The 23,056-nt window shown below is 34.2% G+C and overlaps 1 protein-coding gene across 4 annotated transcripts in view; it reads right to left on the reverse strand.

Moving 5' to 3' along the window:
- The window catches only part of IP3K2 (Inositol 1,4,5-triphosphate kinase 2), an 851,156-nt gene that overhangs the window by 323,842 nt on the left and 504,258 nt on the right, over positions 1-23,056 (reverse strand). Inside the window, exon 1 of one of the 4 annotated variants that reach the window (XM_069823614.1) lies at positions 15,137-15,335. The exons of 2 other annotated variants lie outside the window; for them this stretch is intronic. The gene's annotated coding sequence lies outside the window, so the exon portion shown is untranslated. Of the gene's footprint in view, positions 1-15,111; positions 15,336-23,056 lie in introns of those variants that run through there. One more of the 4 variants, XM_069823613.1, reaches the window with a different exon arrangement.

Here is a 23,056-nt window from a genome sequence, read left to right on the forward strand (position 1 = left end):
TTCTTGGTGCACTAAGCGAAAATTCGAAGCCGGCAAAGTAACCTATATATCAGTGCATTATTGCTAGAGAGGGACCCTTAAATGATAAATAATGAAAACTGGGGAGTGAATACAAGTCTTAGTGACTATTAAAATTGAATAAAACAAAATAAAAACAACAATGAGCATGTAATTGCGTTAGCTAATTTTATAATGTTCCTTTATTATAAATATGGTTTCAAAACATAAGAAAACCTAGTTCCAACTTCCAGAACAGACCTGAATACAGATAATGCGTGGGAATTTTACTTGTAGATATCAAAGTTCCCACTACAGAAAAATTAAATTGAGTGAATAAGTATAAGATCTCTCGGAAAGAAAGCACAATAATAATAATAATAATAATAATAATAATAATAATAATAATAATAATAATAATAATAATAATAAATTAAAATGCACTCGAATGAGCATTGAATATGTGTCTACGCACTTGCTTTTATAAGTTTAATTACTTGTCTTTTTTGCACAGGTTAAAGTGATCTAGTTCACACTTTTGGTCCATTATTTTGCACACGCATTATTCACTTAGATGGTGGAATTTTGTGTTTATGTACAAAATAAAATAAAAAATAAACTTTAATTACATTTTATAAAGTTAAGTCTATTTCACGGTCTTACCTTATACAGTGCAAGGCGTTCAATAACAGTCTTTTAAGGGCGGATTCTTACTTTAGTATGAATGGAAAAGGCCTCTGGGATTAGATTTGTAAAATATAATTTTTATAGATATATAAAATATAATTATTTTAAATACTACATATTATCCCATTATCTTTTTAACATATTTACAAATACATATTTCATAAATGTCTTAACATTAGAGTTCTCAGTTCCAACATATACTTTTGCATAATGTTTCTGCAACGTTTGCGGTTTAAGAGTATTGTACTACTCTATTAACAAAATCACTTTAAGAATTGGACATTTGGCAATGTTGTTACCAAAATCTAGACCTGAAGATCTGAGAACCGCGAGACGTAGAGCGTCTTGTAGAGCGAAGAGTGCAGAAGACAATTTTTTTTTTTTTTTTACAATTTTTCCCCTCATTGCTTCGGAGAATGGGTGTTTCCATGAGTTCGCAAGTGCTACAGAATTTACTGCTATGTTGCCATTATTTATAGAAACAAAGTCAATTTCACACTAAATAAAAAAAATAATAACGCAAAATATCAAAGGAAAATTTGTTCCTTTTGTTTTAAGGATTTATTGTGTGACGTTACTGTCATTGAACTCCTTTCATTTTTATACTCGTATATCTGACAACCATGTAACAATAATGAGAGATAGAAGTAAACTTAATGAAATACAAATTAAGTTTTAAGAAGAACTGAAGGACATAAAAGTATTAAACGCAAATATAAAAAATAAAACAGAACAAAACTAAATGATATCAATATAAATCTAAAGATAATCTATAACAGAATAAAATGGAAGTAATACATTGCAAAAGTGAATGCTCAAGAGTACCCCAACAATGCTAATTACTTGTAGCAATAAGCTACATGAAACGGCATTTGAAGACAGCAAAAAATGCTCAAACCAATATATTTTTAGGTGAACAAAGCTGTCCAACACATGGAATAAGATTAAGAAAAAGAGACATTCCCATTTCCAACACAATTATTTTAAACGGTGAAGTAAGCACACGAATACCATGATATAAATTATTCATGTGTACTACAGTCAGAACTGAATGTACTCCAAGAATCAACGTGAATTGCTACGAAATGACAATCGCTTCATGTATTTATTTATGAATTTGAGTTGCGATCTGTTTCCCTTAGAACGAAATAAACCAGCCATTATCAAACAGCCCGCTTATAAAAGGAACATAAATTTTATCTTCCAAAAGGAGAAATTCTGTCACTTCAAGTATTTGTAAAAGGGAACAAAGTTTAATTTTTGAAACGGAAATAATTTTCATCTCTTAAATTGTTGTATTACAACCTGATGATCGGAACCCACATTTAGGCTGTATTAAATTTAAAATAACATTGTTGAATGTCTGCAAGAAAGTATTTTCTTCGACAATACTATATCAACGTCGGCTATTTTGAGTGAATTTATTGTGCGAACAAATGTACAGTAGTGGCCAAAAAACCGGACCGACCCTTGTAGCTGATTTCAGAGCCTTGTTCACTCCAGAGCACGATAAACTGGTAACTAAGACTTTCGTGGTTCGAATCCTGCCTGGGAAGGAAAGTTATTTTTTTGGTCCTTATTCAAATTTATTCCAAATACTTTTCGACTGCAGCGATATTTTACTACTTAACTTATTATTCCCAGAACATGAATTTTACCAGCAATCGAATGTAATTTAGAGTATAGCTTGAGACAACAGAAAAATTATACACGTGACATATGAGAAAAAATAAATAGGCCCGATAACTTGAAAATATCGAATAGAATGGAAATGACATTAACTTCTACACATGAAAGTTACAGAGGCACAGTGATGTAGGAGAGATAGCCGAAGAAAATTCCACAATAGTTTCCGAGAAGAAAAGGCTATGAAATAGAAAATAACAAGAGAAGTTGCTAGAGTAAATTTTAAAAACTCCATAGCACTAGAAATCGACACGTTTCCTTATGTAATTTTATTGAAAGAAACATTTCGACATCCACCAATTTCTGCTATTGCTTCTGTTTCTGCATTTATATTTCCCATATACATCATGGGATGAATGAAAAGAAGTTGAAGTTGTAACAGCAGATCCTAGAATTTTACAGTCGTTCTATACCGACTTTTTTATATGTACAGGATCTACCAATTAGTACACTATCATTGTACAGCACACAGCTCCGACTTCAGAAAATTAAAGAAATCCGGAATTCCTTTCGTTTCTTCAAATGATCCCAAGAAATTTCAAGTCAGCTAATACGTCCCGCACTTCTCTAGAATATATATGACACTTAATCACGATGAGGATGTATTAGATTACTTACAACATCCTTTCTATTGTTTTCATTGCTTAAAAACGTTTTATATGCTGTGAAAAATATAATGAAGTTTTGAGATAAAAAATATAACACATATTATAATATATATAAATCCTTATAATATATATAAATCCTATCTATTTAAATATATTTCGCCAAGTACATAGTTGAGATGGAGAAAGCATATGACACGTAAAACAAAACACATATCCGGAACTTAAGTTTCAAGCTCTCTAGCTGCTTGGCATCATAATAGCATCACGTCACGCAGGTTTCACTATGTGTTTAATTAATTAGTAAGGTTATCCCTCTACAATAAAGCAGTTTCCAGAAACAAGAAACACAAGAATAGTATAAAACATTCTGAAAGAGGACAATGAACGCTGTGTCGATCATTATTCATTATATGTTGAAACAAGAGTTGAAGGGTTCAGAACAATAGTGGGCCAAGCGCCATTTATTAAAAACGGAGAAAGCAAGGGTTAAAGTTAAGTGAATACCATAGTTTAATGAAGATTTACATGTCATTTAGTTTGAATATATATACTTTATATTACTTGCTATATGTTTCCATTGAATTACGGTGATAACTTCATTTTAATTGTTGTTTTCTACGGTTTTAGTAAATGGCGCTTGGCCCACTATGGTTCTGAACTCTTCAGTTGTAAAATTAACTTAATGTGAACAGAGTAATTTATTTGATTTTAGTAAACTTTAAATTTTTTGTTTAATCTAAATTATGAACAATATATAAATGATAAGCAAAAAAAAAAAATGGAGTAACAAAAAATGCCGGGAAATCACAGTATTCTGTGAAATCCTACTCTACAATAATTCCGTTCACATCAAAACATAAAATATCCACCCGGTCCCCTTTGTGATATATTCTGATCTTAGAGCATCTTCCAAATCTTCATAGAAGAGTGGATGATATTTTTATTTTACGCTATAGCTTCACAAGTTAGTACACAATTGAATCAGGAATTTGCAAAAGGGACTAAGTCCGAAAAAGGTAAATTTTAAGAAAACAACAAAAAACCTCTTTGTTTGGATCTGGATGTATAACAGTCCAAACATGTTAATACACAATTTAAATGTGTACATTCTATAGAACTTGGTTCCTTTTAATGCTGAAATCCAAGAAAAGTGTATGGAGAGCCAGAAACGGGTATAAACTCTAAACTCTATTTGCAAAAACTATACGGACTTGGTCCCTTTGCAAATTCCTGATTCAATTTCGAAATGGCATGTGTACCCAAAATATAACTTGGCAAGAAATTTTAAATATTATTCTTCATAGTAACACATGAATTAATACACCTGCCTAGGGCGTTTCTTAACGAAGATATTATGAACTAGAATAACAAGTCCAACCCAAGAAGTTTCAGTTCCCACACAGAACTATTGTTTTTAGAAAGTAAGCCGATAAGCGTCGATTTGTTAACCTTTACGACACAGAACTTGGCTCCATTAATTCTTGGAAGTAAAATCTTATATGTATTATGACACCATAATCACTGGCATTACATAAGGAATGTCAACTTCGTGTCAAAATTAATCATACGCTAAGGAGGAAAGGAAATGAACCGATACTTGCTCTCACGCAACACGAATCAATGGAATGACGGCCATAGCTCCAGTGGTGGGTGATCCAACACGCTTTAGGATTGTATTACTTTTGATGCCAAGTTTAAAAGTTCAATTCAGACACCAGTAATAACAATAATAATATTAATAAGATTATTACTATTATTATTATTATTATTATCATCATCACCATCATCATCATTGCCGTCGCCATCGATAGTCTTATGTACAGGGTGATTCACGAGAATTTGACGTCACGGAGCTTATTTCCGTAGATATTCTGAGCAAAAAATGTCATAAAAATGTCTCAATATTTTAGAGTTACACTAATTTGAAGTTCTTAGTAAAATACCTTTTTTCTTTAGTTTTAAGGGTAAACGAATATTAAAATTACAGAATGAACTATTCAGAAGCATCATTTCTTTAACTGGCTAGTGTTCTGAAGTTAAAAATGTGTTGTTAATTGCTTTGTACAGATTTTATGTTTCAATTTTTAACCAAAAATTGCATCATTCTTACGCACTTATCAAAAAAAATTGTTACAAATCATACGACTTTAGAAACTGGATTCTTTATAGTTTAATTGTATATCTTAATGTACAGTCTTGAAGAATTTTCAAGAATGGCGTGATTTGTAATAATTGTGTGATAAATGCATAAGGAAAATTTAATTTTGTGGTTAAAAACCGAAAAACAAAAATTCTGTACGAAGTAACTATGGAATTCACAACACATTTTCAGGTCTAGAATACTAGCTAATTAAAGAAATGATACTCCTGAATAGTCCATTCTTTTCCTGTAATATTCTTTTATCCTTAAAACTAAAGAATATGCCTAATGATATTTTATAAACAACTTCAAATTAGTGTAACTTTGAAAATAATGAGATTAGAACACATGTCTACATGAAACTTTTTGCTCAAAATGACGTCGGAAATAAGTGATGGTAAAATATTGTGAATCACTCTGTATAATGAAAAATCACAAATTTAAAGCTACGTTGAATCCACGAACATGGCTCAAATTGCACTTATCTCTTTTCAGTTGTTAATGTGAGTCCTATATTGTCTTCAGTGAGGATATGGCGTTCTACTGGCCCTGCATGGAAATACATCTTTGTTCGTCTACTATCAAGGCAAGAAAGTCCAAAATGTTGTCTCGCCTTCAATTTGGTAGGTGCCAGAAAATTCAATAGATTATTATCAGTATTATTATTATTATTATTATTATTATTATTATTACCATGTATGGTGGATCCCTATCACCACGGCATGGCGCGTCCTCAGGTTGCGGATAGAGGAGACGGCCTCCAGATATGGAGGGTAGCTGCGAATATATTGAATAAGCAGTCGTGGACAGCCGATAAGGGGTGGTCCTCCAGCTTGGGGGTTGGGCGAAGGGCTAACAACCCATCACCGTAAAAAAACAGCTTGTTACGAATCCCTGCAATAAGCCTCGGAATAGGACTGATTCTCTGGCACGACCACAGCAAAGGAATAAGGTTTTGAGATTTGGCACTTGGAACGTAACTAGTCTTTATAGAACAGGAGGGGTAACATTAGTAGCAAAAGAACTAGCTAGATATAGAATAGACTTTGTGGGAGTACAAGAGGTTAGGTTAGATGGGAATGGCATATCACAAATAGGAGATTACTTGTTGTATTATGGGGAAGGAAACAATAATCACCAATTAGGAACAGGATTCTTTGTACATAAAAGAATAAAATCAGCAGTAAAAAAGGTCGAATTTATCAGTGACAGGTTATCATATTTAGTACTTAAGGGTAGATGGTGCGACATCATAGTTATAAATGCTCACGCCCCTACAGAAGAGAAAGACGACTATATAAAGGATAGCTTCTATGACGAATTGGAACATACTTTTGAGCAGTTCCCTAGGTATCACATGAAAATTTTATTGGGGGATTTCAACGCTAAAGTAGGACGGGAGGATATTTTTAGACCAACTATTGGAAAAGAGAGCATACACGCAATTAGTAGTGACAATGGAGTTAGATTAGTCAACTTTGCCACATCGAAAAATTTAATTGTCAAAAGTACAACATTCCCCCATAAGGATATACATAAATATACTTGGACTTCTCCAGATGGATTGACACACAACCAAATAGATCACATCTTGATAGATAAACGGAGACATACTAGTATAGTAGATATTCGAACTTTCAGGGGTGCAGACTGTAATTCTGACCATTATTTGGTGATTGGAGAATTAAGAGAAAGATTATCAGTAGCCAAGCGAGTAGAGCAACAAGTTAATATTACTAAATTCAATATTTTGAAATTAAAGGACGAGGAAGCTAAGCAAAATTATCAGGTCGAAATTTCGAATAGGTTTGCCACTTTAGAAAGTTCCGACGAAGTTGAGAAAGAATTAGATGTTAATAGCGTGTGGGAAACTATCAGAGATAGTATCAAAATTGCAGCTGAGCAGAGCATAGGTTATTATGAAACTAAGAAAAAGAAACCGTGGTTTGATGAAGATTGTTGCGTGGTAGTAGAAAGAAGGAAACAGGCAAAATTGAAATTCTTACAGGATCCAGTTGAGGAGAAGAGAGATAATTATTTCAATGAAAGACGGGAAGCAAGTCGTACACTTAGGAATAAAAAGAGAGGTTACTTGAAGGAAAAACTGAATGAGGTAGAAACAAATAGTAAGAATAAAAACATTCGAGATTTATATAAGGGTATAAAGGAATTTAAGAACGGATATCAGTCAAGGGTAAACGTGATCAAGGATGAGAATGGTGACTTGCTTGCAGACTCTCCATCAATCCTAAACAGATGGAAAAACTATTTTGCGCAACTACTAAATGTTCATAGGCCAAATAGAAATGATCGGGACGATATTGAAATACAAACTGCTGAGCCATTTATACCCGAACCCACGCTTTCAGAAGTCGAAATTGCGATAGAAAATCTGAAAAAGTACAAGTCTCCAGGTATCGATCAAATTCCAGCAGAATTAATACAAGAGGGTGGGAGTGCATTATATAGCGAAATTTATAAACTTGTACTTGCTATTTGGGAAAAGGAAATTGTACCAGAACAATGGAAGGAGTCCATAATTGTACCTATTTTTAAAAAGGGGGACAAAACCAACTGTGGTAACTTTCGAGGAATATCACTTTTGTTGACGTCGTACAAAATTTTGTCCAATATTCTTTTGAGGAGATTAACTCCGTACGTAGATGAAATTATTGGGGATCATCAGTGCGGTTTTCGGCGTAATAGATCGACTATTGATCAGATTTTTTGTATTCGGCAGATAATGGAGAAAAAATGGGAGTATAAGGGTACAGTACATCAGTTATTCATAGATTTCAAAAAGGCATATGACTTGGTTAAGAGGGAAGTATTATATGATATTCTTATTGAATTTGGTATTCCCAAGAAACTAGTTCGATTAATTAAAATGTGTCTCAGTGAAACATACAGCAGAGTCCGTATAGGTCAGTTTCTATCTGATGCTTTTCCAATTCACTGCGGGCTAAAGCAGGGAGATGCACTATCACCTTTACTTTTTAACTTCGCTTTAGAATATGCCATTAGGAAAGTTCAGGATAACAGGCAGGGTTTGGAATTGAACGGGCTACATCAGCTTCTTGTCTATGCAGATGACGTGAATATGTTAGGAGAAAATACACAAACGGTTAGGGAAAACACGGAAATTTTACTTGAAGCAAGTAAAGCGATCGGTTTGGAAGTAAATCCCGAAAAGACAAAGTATATGATTATGTCTCGTGACGGGAATATTGTACGAAATGGAAATATAAATATTGGAGATTTATCCTTCGAAGAGGTGGAAAAATTCAAATATCTTGGAGCAACAGTAACAAATATAAATGACACTCGGGAGGAAATTAAACGCAGAATAAATATGGGAAATGCGTGTTATTATTCGGTTGAGAAGCTCTTATCATCCAGTCTGCTGTCCAAAAATCTGAAAGTTAGAATTTATAAAACAGTTATATTACCGGTTCTTCTATATGGCTGTGAAACTTGGACTCTCACTCTGAGAGAGGAACATAGGTTAAGGGTGTTTGAGAATAAGGTGCTTAGGAAAATATTTGGGGCTAAGCGGGATGAAGTTACAGGAGAATGGAGAAAGTTACACAACACAGAACTGCACGCATTGTATTCTTCACCTGACATAATTAGGAACTTGAAATCCAGACGTTTGAGATGGGCAGGGCATGTAGCACGTATGGGCGAATCCAGAAATGCATATAGAGTGTTAGTTGGGAGACCGGAGGGAAAAATACCTTTAGGGAGGCCGAGACGTAGATGGGAGGATAATATTAAAATGGATTTGAGGGAGGTGGGGTATGATGATAGAGACTGGCTTAATCTTGCACAGGATAGGGACCGATGGCGGGCTTATGTGAGGGCGGCAATGAACCTTCGGGTTCCTTAAAAGCCATTTGTAAGTAAGTAAGTAAGTAAATTATTATTATTATTTTATTTGAATACAATCTAAAAATTTCAACTAATAAAACTCAGGTTATAGCCTTCCAGGGGAAAGTTGCTATTAGATAAAAATTAGTTATTAATGATAAATCAATTGAACACGTTTCGAATTTTAACTATTTAGGCTTCAATATATTACAAGGTTTAAATGACGGAATATATATTAAACTAAACAAATTTGGAAGGATATATGATAAAATCTTTAAGACAAAAGACACAAAGGAGACAAATGAAATTCTATAGCCTTAGCAATTCCGATTGTGATGTATAGCTGCGAGAACTGGACAATAAAAAAGGGATAAAAGAAGAATATAAACTACGGAAATGGAATTTATGGGAGCAGTAGCTGGTGTTACCCGTTTATACAAGAACAGAAATTCAGATATCCGCAAACGGCCAGATATATACAGAGTGATTCACGAGGATTTACCGTCACTTACCAGCTTATTTCCGAAGACATTCTGAGCAAAAAAGTCATATAAATATTTGTCCTAATCTCAATATTTTCAGAATTACACTAATTTGAAGTTTTTTTTGGTAAAAATACCTATTTTCTTTAGTTTCAAGGGTAAAATAATATTACAAATAGAGAGTGAACTATTCAGAAGTATCATTTCTTTAACTGGGCTAATGTTCTGAACCTAAAAATGTGTTGTCAATTGCTTCGTACAGATTTTGTTTCTCAATTTTTAACTAAAAATGACATCATTCTTATGCACATCACAAAAATTGTTACAAATCATACGACTTTAGGAACTTGATTTTTTATAGTTTAATTATGCATCCTAATGTACAGGCTTGAAGAATTTAAAAGAGTGGCGTGATTTGTAACAATTGTTGTGATAAATGCGTAACAAAATGTAATTTTATAGTTAAAAATCGAAAAAAAAATCTCTACGAAGCAACTATGGAATTCACAATACATTTTTAGCTTCAGAATATTAGCTAATTAAAGAAATTATAACCTATTCCTGAATAGGTCATTCTTTATCTGTAATATTCTTTTACTCTTAAAACTCAAGACTAATGATAGTTTACAAACAATTTCAAATTAGTGTAACTCTGAAAATACCGAGATTAGGACAAATGTTTATATGACATTTATTGTTCAGGATGTCTTCAGCTCCGTAAGGGACGGTAAATCCTCGTGTATCACCCTGTAATTTAGAAGAAACTATTACACAACAAAAACACAACTGGTACCAGCAAATTTTAAGAATGGACAATTATAGGCTAGCGAGATGTTGGACGACCTAGAACAAGGTGACAAGATAAATTCCCCTGAAGACGATAAAGGTTAAAGACCTAACGCGTAAAGTTCGTTATTTAGCGTCTGAAATGAGATGAAGGTGACGATGCCCCTCAACCAGGTAACTTGTCCCAACCAGGATTTCAACCCGGGTCCGCTGGTTTTACGGTCATACATGCTAAGCATTACTCCACAGCGATGAAACAACAACATCATCATCATCATCATCATCATCATCATCATCATCATCATCATCATCATCACTGTAGCGGAAAGTAGAAAATGTTGGTAATTTTCTACTTACGAGGGCTATTCATGAAGTAACTTCCGTTCATTTTTTACAAACCTGTGAATGACGTTACAGAACTGGGTTACAATAAGTTTGAAAGCATACACTCTAGTTTATTTTTCCACATAGTTTTCAACCACATTGAGACACTTGTCGTAGCATTTGAAGAGCTTTGAAATTCCGCAATCGTAAAATTCGGCCGCCTGCGACTGAAGCCAACCTACGACGCTGGTTTTCAACTCATCGTCATTGTCAAAGCGCTTCGAGCCAAACCACGTCTTCATGTGCATGAAGAGATGGTAATCGCTAGGCGCCAAAACTGGGCTACAGAGAGGGTGATCCAATACTTCCCAGTTGAAGTATAGTTGAATACTATAGCCCAGATTTGGCGTCTAGCGATTACCATCTTGTCGTGCACATGAAGACGTGGATTGGCTCGAAGCGCTTTTACGATGGCGAAGAGTTGAAAACCAGCGTCGTATGTGGCTTCAGTCGCAGGCGGCCGAATTCTACGATTGCGGAATTTCAAAGCTCGTCAAACGCTACGACAAGTGTCTCAATGTGACTGGAAACTATGTGGAAAAATAAACTAGAGTGTATACTTTCAAACGTATTGTAACCCAATTCTGTAACGTCATTCACAGGTTTGTAAGAAATAAACAGAAGTTACTTTATGAATAGCCCTCGTATATTTAGTCTGTACAGAAACATTTCACAGGTATCTCTAACTTGTCTTATTTCCAAAAATGAATAACGTAGGCCTACTTAAAAATTGCAATTTTTTTTAACTCGTCATCTTCCGGAAAACGTTTTTGAAACTTCACATACGTTCATGATTCGAATAATTTTGTTTATGCATTTTATCGTTAAATTCAAGGAGTGTACAATTTAAACAAGAAAATATTACTAAGAAACACATAGCACTGATACCGTATTTCTTATCGTGGACTTTGTAAGGGGCATGCATAGTCACCGAACATCGAATGTAACATCACGCCTACACAAGTTTCAAAAGATAAAACGAGAATGCCACGCCGCGAGACACAAGCAGTTCGTCCAAACCACGTTCCAATTATTACAGAGGATATTAAATTATGTTCTCCCCCGTGTTATGACAGTTCAGTGGCAAGGTCACGCCAGTGACCTGAACTAAAAGTCAATGATACACTTGCTATGCACAAAGTACAAACACACTATTTTTAAGTGTTAAACTTTAACTGCACTTTTAAATGCAGAGTGACATTTCAGTCTCGCATGCTTTCTACGGTATTTGCCAATCAATTTGAAAGTTTTTATGCCTAACACTTGACTTAAGGGGAGATGTAAGTCTAGGTCCAAACTGACCAAAAATCACATTTTCTAAAAACTGATCTAAATATTACATAGGGTTGGGGATCTCTCCAAAAAAATTCACGACCCAAATGTTAGAGTAAATGGGTTTCATTCAAGAAGAACTACAGAGTAGTTCTAGGAAAAAAAAAAAGATTGGATAGGGACTTGTACTAGAAAATAATTGTAAAAATGATTCTTCAGGATAACTGATATATCAGTTCTTTCATGTGCTATAAACAGTGTCTGTTGTTGTTCTTGTGGGTAACAAGAGGTAAAAACATAATTATGTGGCATGCTTATTCAAACTTTACGCAGTACCCAATTTTCAATAAACAACGAATATTTTCTCAGAAACTAGTTGAAATTAAGTAATGAGTATAGCAAAAGTTCGACTTTTAGATAAATTTAGGAGCCAGGTATAAGGACTGAATTAAAAATTGACAGTCTCCACAATATTGAAAGAAAAAAACTATAGACGAAATTGTCATTAACATAATAAATAAAAATAGCCTATATGGATCTATTTGGAAATATAACACCAAAGAAGTAAGAACTATAGAGCAATCAAGAAAAATACTGAATGATCAAGTGGAAACGTTTAATTAAGTCTAATACACAAAGAAAGAGAAGAAGATTAATTAGATTTTAAAAAATATATGAAACGTAAGGAAAAATAAGTAGGCCTAAGTTAACATTTTTGGATAACATAGGCCTAATAATGTTTGAAACCGTGAGCAGGAACCATATGGGAATTAAAAAAAAAAAAGTGGCATTACAACACTTCACTACAAGCTAGGAAACAATTCAACGTTAACAATAACACAAGCAGAATTACATTTTGACTACCAGTACAATATTAGTAGGACTTGAAGTGATACAGAAGAAAATGGAGTATTCAAAATTATTTAAATTTTAAAGTGAAAAATTTTCCAAAAAATAACATTTCAAAATTCTTCCATACTTATCGGAAAACATATCACGTAACAAAATTGACTTTGACAGCAGAGATGATAACAGTTACAATGAACAATACAAGGAACTAAAATAACCAGCATTTCCAAGAATTATTTACATCATCTAATATGGAAGTCTCTTCATAAAGTTCCACAAAATTAAAAATCGATTGAAAAAGATTAACAGTGCATTCTATGAGAATCTGAAGCATTAGTTCTATCATTCTTAAATTTTTAACGTCACAAGCCAGTAGCACAATCCAAGGTACAGTTAGCGATCATTGATACAGTATAATTTTATAGTAACCACTTCAAAAAATTTACAAAACTCAAAGTTATAAATGGCGTTGTTTCTTCTAGGTAAATATAGCTCCCAACTCCCAGGGCTTTTACGTCACAGAATTATCAGAAGACAGTATGTGTTTTGCAATTACGTAACACACTGGCGGGTGAATGACATAATCTACTGAAACGTAATCGCGTACAGTGTCAAATACTGCACGAATTTTATCCATAAATATAAGACCAAATGCAGATTTACTACTAAAAAGACAAGAATTACGGAATATCTTAATGAGTTGTATGATGTACATTTTACATAAAATAAATGCGGATTATAAGTGTATAATTTCATTATATCATTATGGTTCAGGCTTTAACTTTCACATTTAATTATTTTTCAGCCATTAGGTTTCTAAGATCAAAATTTTCTTGTAACGGCTCTGAAACGTTCTAGGAATCTCCAGCGCTGGCAATTTGTAAATCACTGTCCGAAAAGTAAAGTTTTAAGTCAGAGCAAAAATTCTCTCAGTCAAAATACATGTCATGTAAATTCTATAATATAATCGTAAAATTTTCATACTCATTCACCTCAATATTAATGCAAAATAATAAATATCTAGGAATTTGGTAAAATCTAACATTAAAAAATATTTCTTTCACTTAAACCATACGTCAATAACTATCCAAAATAAAATATTTTAAATAAATTTAAATTATAAAACTTATGAATTTAAATTTATTGTGTGAATTTATTTATTCACATTAATGACTGTATTCTTCATGGTATGTGGAATATGACTTTTATATTTACCGAGAAGTTAACAGGCAGAAACCAAATCTGTAGAAACAACTTTTTTTTTCTCGCACTTTATTTAATAGAATGAGAATTATTATTTCTCGTTCCATCTAAACGTCATAAAATTAAAATATCCACTTACGTTTCCTTCTAATTTCTCAATTTCTGAAAATGACACATTTTAAAAGCATTCGCATTTATGTTTTTGAAATTTAATGTTGGTTTTACAGCGGTTCGGAAAAATTACAGAAATGTGCCAGAAGCTGAGAAGGGAATTTTATACCCTACTGATTTACAAATAATTATTCAAAGAACGTGTACGATACCCCTCTACTGAAAATTAAGTTGACACATTTAGATCACATGCAAATTTATTGGTATTGAAATAATTATTTCTTCTCTCCCATTATAATATTAAAAGTCTCTAATGTAAGGAACAGTTAGAAAGAAAATAAATCTGCCTATTTTATAGTTATGGTACTTAAAACATAATGTTTATGTAATTTCATAACAATAACTACTGAAACGTTATTTTATAAGAATATTCTTTAGCTATTTCGGTATTTTACAGCAGTTTTCCAGTGTCTGAGGGTTACAGATGTCATACCACCGTCCTCTATGTAAAATTCAAATAAACAGATACGAATCTGACACAACTGAGTCACATGGAAATTTCACCGAGAATTTGTTTTCGTCTCGTCTATTGTGAATATACGACATTGCTTCAAGATTATACATCCAAGAAACAAACTCATGTTTATAAAAAAATATGCATTTAGTATGCAAGTTCATTTGTCTAATTTTAATAGATTATTGTAAACTATTCTGTCGTTTAATTAAAAACAAAATATATTCTCAGACTATTTATAAATCCTACAATTGATTTTTCCTAGGTCCATGGAGCACAGTTTGGAAACAACCACATCGTAAGTAAAATTTTAATTAATGATACAAACTTTCCGTTGTATATGACTACAAGTAGTCACGTGCAAATTTCGTAACACGTGTAATCAAAAGTGTTATCGCATCGTTCAACCATTCTGACATTCAAAGACACTACTTTGGGGGATATCTGACAGCCAGGAAACATACTTTCACATACTTTACCACGTGTATTATTTAATACATAAATAGATTTACGTAAACTCACGATATATAACAATGTTTTTCCTTACAAAAGTTTCGAAATAGCAGTGTGGACGACAGGAAGACGATACTAAACCAATGAACCGCAAATATTGGAGCACTTGTTACTCTGTTATCATGGAAGGAACTTCACCCGCAACATTAATTAACCACATCGCATTCACACGTCAAAAATACGAATCAGTAACATCCTGGTCACATCCTCTTCCACGTCCTGCTGTCACGACACTGAAGACACCGCTTCCGTCCAGCGCTCTGCGATGTGAGATGGGCGTAACGAGTTCTGACGTCATTAACAGACACTACGTCACTAATGACGCTAAACACTACGATACAAGGCTGGCTTCTCCCTTCGACAACTTCAGTAAGTTGTACAGCGATTACCTCGCACCGAAGTAAATAAAAGATTTCTGTTTATGTTTTACGTTTGAAGACTTGGATTCCTTAGTATACAGTCTTAGAAAGCTCGAATTCTTGGTAAAACTTCACGTAAATAGAGAGACAAGTTACGCGAGAAGGTTCCATAATATAACACAGCTAAGTGGGTGGTCTTCACACACTTAGTTTTCCAAAGGTGTACCGAAATTCTTTTAAGACAGTACTTCTTTCCGCTTTCGAATCGCTTACATGGTTTTATATGTTACTTCGTTATCTCTTTCTCTCTTCTTCAGTTTCCGATGTTTTATTTAAGTACCAAGTCTCTCTGGGCCCATGTCGTTTACAAGTAACTTAGTTAAACACATTGAAACGCACGTACATAACATTAAAGACGGAAGTGTTAACTCAGATTTGTATCATTTCTCTCGGAGTATTTGTGGTGGACAAAAGGAGCGCGAAGGATTTTTCTCAAGGTTCTCCCGTTTCCTCTCACCATTATAATCATCATTCAACATCACTCTTACTCAAAGATGTCCCGAGCCAGGCGTCTAGAATAATTAAATATGGCTGACAATTGTGCACATTCATGTTTAATAAAACTATTATTATTATTACTATTATTATTATTACTATTATTATTACTATTACTATTATTATTATTATTATTATTATTATTATTATTATTATTATTATTATTATTATTATTATTATTATTATTATTGCGATATCTTGAAAGATATACCCATTATTTAGGAATAAATTGTATCGTCTTTAAATTTTCGGATTTGGAATTGGATGCAGTATAATTGAAAACATGAATGCAAGAACTAGATAATGGCCACATTTTGACGAAAATGAGTGCTGGCCAAAATAAAAACTCTGTGGTAGCCCAGTTCTTGAGTTCGCTTACAGCACTGGTGCGATTTGTTAAAATACACCACCATTTTTCTCGAGCGTGGCCATTCATTCATGCCTTGTGGTAGGTCATTTGCACAAATCGAGAAACTTAAAAAGAGGAAAGAGTATTTATTTGTACCAAAAGAATGGTGTAATATTGTGTCTTCTGCATCCAACAGTTTCTCAGTTATTAGGTGCAACAAGAAACCATTCTTAATTTTAAAGAGCATATGGCACCATTCTTCAAGAAAATAATAAAAAACGCAACAGGATCCTTTACAATAAGCCTATACCGGAAAATAATTTATGAAGGAAGAGAAGTATCTGTTTCCATTAATCAGAGCAACGTTGTCCAAAACAAGTTTTGTATGTTTAAATACGCTCACAAGACTCCAGATTTTAATGCTCCTGAAGCATATTCTACTAAATTTCCGCTGGATTCCAAGAAATATGACATAATGAAACTGCCATAGAAATACATACCACCTGTACATATTAGTTGGTACAATGATCTTACTAATAATCATGTTGCCTTGAATGAAGCGGAAACTGATGCCTCATATTCTGACTGATCACTTTGAAATAAAAATCACATTTTTCCATTTATATTTTCTATGTGTTCTTTGTATTGCTTTAAGATATGATATTGTGATTATAAATAAAATTGCAACATTATTTGGCATCATATCTTTACCTTTTAAACCTTATAAACTGTTTGAGTAAGTCACAGCTTCAATACTTTATGAATCCACACACATTACAGAATACTTTCAGTCTGTGTAAAATCATTTAGTTGATTCTGCAATTAAAAAGGTGTAATTTCCTCGTTTTTCTCGGAACTTTAGTTTTGGTCATTATCTAGTTCTTGCATTCGTGTCTTCAATTGGTGATAATCCTACAAAACTGGCTTGTCATCAATAGCACCCACAAAATAATTATACTTGAAGACTTTTTAACTTACATTCAAAGTCCGGAAAATTCTTTCAGGCGCTATTGCTTTTCATAATTTGTTGTGTTTTCCCATTGTGCCATCAATATTATCAGAAATTAATGCTAACAGAATAATACCGTATTTTGCGGCCTATGACAGTATGACGTTACAATACAAGATTTTGGTTACAGAATATACAAATGAGAAGGATTCGAAGCATGTTGCAACGATACTGTCAATAATGAAGAGAATGACTTCAGGCTTTAAAAATGGTCTGAAAGCCTACGAATACCTAATACATTGTAATCATTTAAAAGGAAATGAGATGTAGCCTAACTTCGCCCCTTCCATTTTTGAGATGGTCTATAGAGCGACTAGGCGACTTTACAATTTTATTACTAGCCGACTGCCCCTATTATGGAGCCTAAATTGATATAAATCGCCCAATCTGGCAACCCTGGTCCCATTCTGAATCTGGCGAGTCGGTTTCTACTTCGTCATGACTAGGGCCAGGAAGTTCAAGCCCTAAAACTCTACTAAATAAGCATGCAAATATGCCTTTAAAACCTTAGAATATGCCCATAAATACAAAAATTCTATATTTGCTAATATCACTAATAAATAATTAATAATAATATCATAATAGACAATAAATCAATAAATGAAATAACATTATAGATCGAATTACATGAGATTAAATTTGTATTTATTGTTGAGAGCGGCACCCTATGTGCCGTGAGGTTCGCTAGGTGTGCCGCGAAACTTTCAATACTTTTTTTGGTAAAAATAATTATAATAATTTCACTCAATAACACTTTTTAAAAAAATAGAATATGATGTTTTTATTTTTAAAATCCAAACTATGCATTTTTAAGCAACATAAAATCAGCTTTAATCAGCTTAAACGCGAAAATATGCCACAATAATACAAATATCGTGAAATATTATGCACTTATAAAAAAACGACAAAATATTCAAATATATGCAAATTAAAATTCGGTTTCATAACTTAAATGTTAATGATTCGTGAAGATAATTAATCAGCAATTAATTACAGCCAATGGAAAAGTATAGATGAACTTCCTGGCCCTAGTCATGAGTATTCCATAACAAATTGTCCACTGTGCCATACATAGCGTTAGAAATTCCGCACTTTTAGAAGGACTTTATCACTGTTCCCACTTTCACTGTTTTCCACGACATTTGATAAGTTTGGGGGTCGTCTTAAAGGAAAGATATAAGTTGAAACCATAATATTAAGCTCGAAATTCGTACCTCGTCTTATCTGAAGGTCGTCGTATCTGTGCAAATATACGGTATGGATATATGAAATTTTTTGCAGAGTTTAACATTGTCAATGAGGCAGTGGGCACCAGTGAATATTCGGTAAATGACTCTTTGAATTCATACCAAGCTCTTAAGGTGACGAGGATGAGTTTGACTTCATATCTCACAACAAGAATGGATATATGATCGTGTACTGATGTATGTAACAAGAGGTTTGCTGTGAAGTTAGGCGTTTGAAAAGTAAACACAGAACCATAATGCACTGTGGCTAATGTTTCGGATATGGCGCATGAAGGATGAAATGTTTATCTGGAAGTAATCCAAGATATTTAACTGACGTACTAAACGGTATTATTTCGTCTTGGATACTCATTTTGATATATAATTTTGGAAAATCGTTTGGTTTAAATAACTAATTGAAATTTTTTGCTGCTGATTTGTAATCTCCATTTAGTCGACCACTGTGTTAATAAGTTCAGTACATTTATGTTAACGCAAGCTACATTAATATTGAAATGTTTAGTAAATATGACAGTATCATCAACATAGACGCTATGCAGGGGGTCCTCTATTGCAGGCCTAAGAACAATGTTAAAACCAAAGCCACTGTTTTTGGCGTGTAAAATAAGTAATGCGAATGTTACCTTTGCCTATGGACAAAAAAGCTGACAACTGTGATTGGCAGATTGTTGATGTACCTTGTGTTTAGAAGGAGGTACCATTCCCAGCTGCACTGAAGGACACACGTCAAAAGCGCTGGCGCCAGCTATACTTTTAATTGTGTTACGATGACATAAGATATGTCTTAGCAACTAAGAATCAGAATTCGTCTGCGCCTATCCATAAAAATACAAACGCGCGTAAGTAGTATATTACGTATGTATAAGAACGCAATTTTATTTACCAATCTAGATCATAACACAAAATCAGACTGAAAACGTGGAATAACCTCATTAACTCACTAAAAAACATATCTTAATTATGCATCTGCTATTGTGAATGTTCAATTATTTTCATTACAACTGGCTGATTTCTGTAAATTTACCAAAAAATACGTTTGATGAAAGCACACCAGCACTCTCCTCGAGTGCAACCAAAATATATGATAATCACATACGAGTTAATCAGTTTTGCTCCATCTCTTAGAATCCACGCCTGTGGAGTAACGGTTAGCACGTCTAGCCGCGAAACCTGGTGGCCCGGGTTCGATTCCCGGTCGGGACAAGTTACCTGGTTGAGGTGTTTTCCGGGGTTTTCCCTCAACCCAATATGAGCAAATGCTGGGTAACTTACGGTGTTGGACCCCGGACTCATTTCACCGGCATTATCACCTTCATATCACTCAGACGCTAAATAACCAAAGCTGTTGATAAAGCGTCGTAAAATAACCTACTAAATAATAAATAAAATCCATTTCTTAGCCTACATCTGTTTCTGCGATCTTCGACATTTTTCTTTTCTTTCAATATTCAGTGCAGAAGCTTGTATAGTGTTATGCATGAATGTATCCCTGTCAAGTAATCATGTCAATTTGTCCTCTGAATATAGACAGTAATAATGATGTGTTAACATTTACAACTGGTAGCAGATACTCTAATTTCTTTGCTAATCAATAATTCAAGACCTCTCCGGAAAAAGGATGCAACATAAGATTCTTGATGTAGGTGGAAATAGTATGTTACGATACAAGGTTGGGAAGTGCTATTCACAAAACCGAGGAAAATTTTCTGATATTTTGTAATACATTTCACAAACATGTACAGTATTTTTGTACGATAGTATATTTAAAAAAATATGTTGTTTTCAAATCTTAATATACAGTACGTACATTATACTATGAACAGCTGACTGAAGGTTAGCAGTCTCGCCAACGTACAAACTTCACCACCAACTTCAATTTGATGGAGTAAAAACGATTAAGGTATTTGTAATATTTCGTGTTCAATTGGAATAATTTTTATTTCCTGCTGTTAGGTGAAGTTTGAATTGTTTAAATCAAGTTCAGTACAATTGAAATGAAGTGATTTGTTTCGTATAATGCATATTAACTAACACTGCGTTTTGCGTATGAATTTTACATGCATCGTAGGATTGTAGCATACACAGAAGGCAGTGGTTTTCATTACAACTCTAGGTCAATTATTTGTAATATTATTTCAACATACTTATTTAATATGGGATTGTTAGCAGAAGAGGAGAGATACTAAGGCATATGCTACAGGAGCTAAATGACAGCAGAATGGGATGAAGATAAATGCAAATAAGACGAAGACAATGGTTGTCGCAAGAAAAATAAAGAAGGTAAACTTGCGAATTCTATAGGAGACAGTAAAGCAAGTGAACAGTTCCAAATACTGTACTTGGGATGTACTATAAGCAGTAACATGAGCTGGAGCCAGGAAGTCAAAAGGAATGGCAATGGCAACGGCAAAGGAAGCTTTTAATAGAAAAAGGAGCATCTTGTGCGGACCTCTGGAGAAAGAACTAATGAAGAGACTAATGAAGTGCTTTGTGTGGAGTATAGCATTGTATGGGGCAGAAACATGGACATTACGACGAAATGAAGAGAAACGAATAGAACCATTTGAAATGTGAATATGGAGAAAAATGGAGTATGTGAATTAGACCGACAGAATAAGAAATGAAGCTGTGTTAGAAAGAGTGAGTGAAGAAATAACGATGCTGAAACTGATCAGAAAGAGAAAAAGAAATTAACTGGGTCACTGGCTGAGAAGAAACTACCTACTGAAGGATGCACTGGAAGGAATGGTGAACGGGAGAAGAGTTAGAATCAGAAGAAGATATCAGATGATAGACGACATTAAGATGTATGGATCATATGGGGTGACTAAGAGGAAGGCAGAAAATAGCAAAGATTGGAGAATGCTGAGTTTGCAGTGAAAGACCTGCCCATGGGCAGAACACTTACGTATGTATGTATTATGACTTTTAATTCAAACAATAATGAAACTTTTATTCACAACAATAATGATTTTCTATAACTGAATTCAAAACACTCCCGTCAACAATGGGTATTTCACTCCACACATCAACACAACATTCGTTATTGCACTCCACAGACGACAATGACTATTCACTTGGATTATTGAGAACAACAATGTATTCCTAATCTCAACTAATGTTCACATAGCACTATTTACAACACAAAACTGTCAGTTCTCAGTTCACAGTTCGTTTGCCTTGGCTAATTCTTCTAGCTCAGTCACTCAAGTTCACAGTATATCGAACCCAAGACTTGCAGAGTCAGTCCACTGAACTTCGAACTCAAGCCTTCTGGAGGCAGTCCAATGCACTCGAACTCAAGTCTTCCAACTGCGTTGCTTCCGCCTGGACGCTGCTCAAGTTCACTCGCGTGTCGAACCCTAGGCTGCTGAACTCGCTGTCCAATACTAAAAACAACTACTGGCTGGCTCCTTCTTCGCGTCTCCTTTTTATCACTAAACCATAGTTTCCAGAAACTACGATGCTCGAAATTTCTACTTCTACAGACTTCTGTTCTCGCTGCTTCTTCCTGAACGATACTGTTCGGGAGGTTTCGTCCCCTCCTTCACCTCGGACAGCGAAGCACCAGCAGCTTTGCGTCCCCTTTGCTTCGTACCACACCGCAAATGCCTATGCACGAGATGCGCGCGCAACCTCCCTCACCGCGCTGCCCGTCTCTCGCGCTCCCCCCCCTCTGTGGGACGTGCGATCGACTCTCGGCTGTCACAGTATGTACGCATGTATGTATGTATGTATGTATGTATGTATGTATGTATGTATGTATGTATGTATGTATGTATGTATGTAGTCTTATCTAGGTTGGCAACTCTGAATTCAGTAAAATCAACTTTCAATCGTGGCGGCTGTTTGCTGTAACGACGAGAAAAAAACATTGTGTACAAAAAAGTAGTTTTAAAGTACTTATTTGTAAGTATAAATTATGGTGTTCAATGGCTGAATAAACTTGTATCCTTGTTTATAGTCAAATGGTTATGATAGTAAATGTAGGCCTAGACCTAAAGAAATATGTCCCTAAAATTGTCCTCCCCTCTTATGAAACACGAATACAGTTTTGTTGGTTACATACTTATTCCGGGGAGGTCTTCAATTATTAATAAATGTTGTCATTTAACAAGTATTAACTTAGTAGTGGATTAGCAGACATTTTTTGAAAGGAATAAAAAAATATATTCAGTTCAACGCTTCATAGCTTTTCCTGGTGATCTCATACCTGTAGGTTTAAAGTGATAAAATGATTGAGGATATGTTTCGCATTTTACTATGTCCACACAATTGCGTCATCTCAATTAGAAGCAATTCTTCTTCCGCCAAACACAAGGAGTGGGTTGACAACTTCCGTTCTGGGGTCAATGGAACTGTTATTTCCATACAGTCCTTGGTCGTTGCCATTCCAGTTGCTAGTCTTGAATATATTCCATTATTGATTTGATTT

The sequence above is a fragment of the Periplaneta americana genome, chromosome 4 (genome assembly GCF_040183065.1).
Source record: "Periplaneta americana isolate PAMFEO1 chromosome 4, P.americana_PAMFEO1_priV1, whole genome shotgun sequence".
Lineage (NCBI taxonomy): Eukaryota > Metazoa > Arthropoda > Insecta > Blattodea > Blattidae > Periplaneta > Periplaneta americana.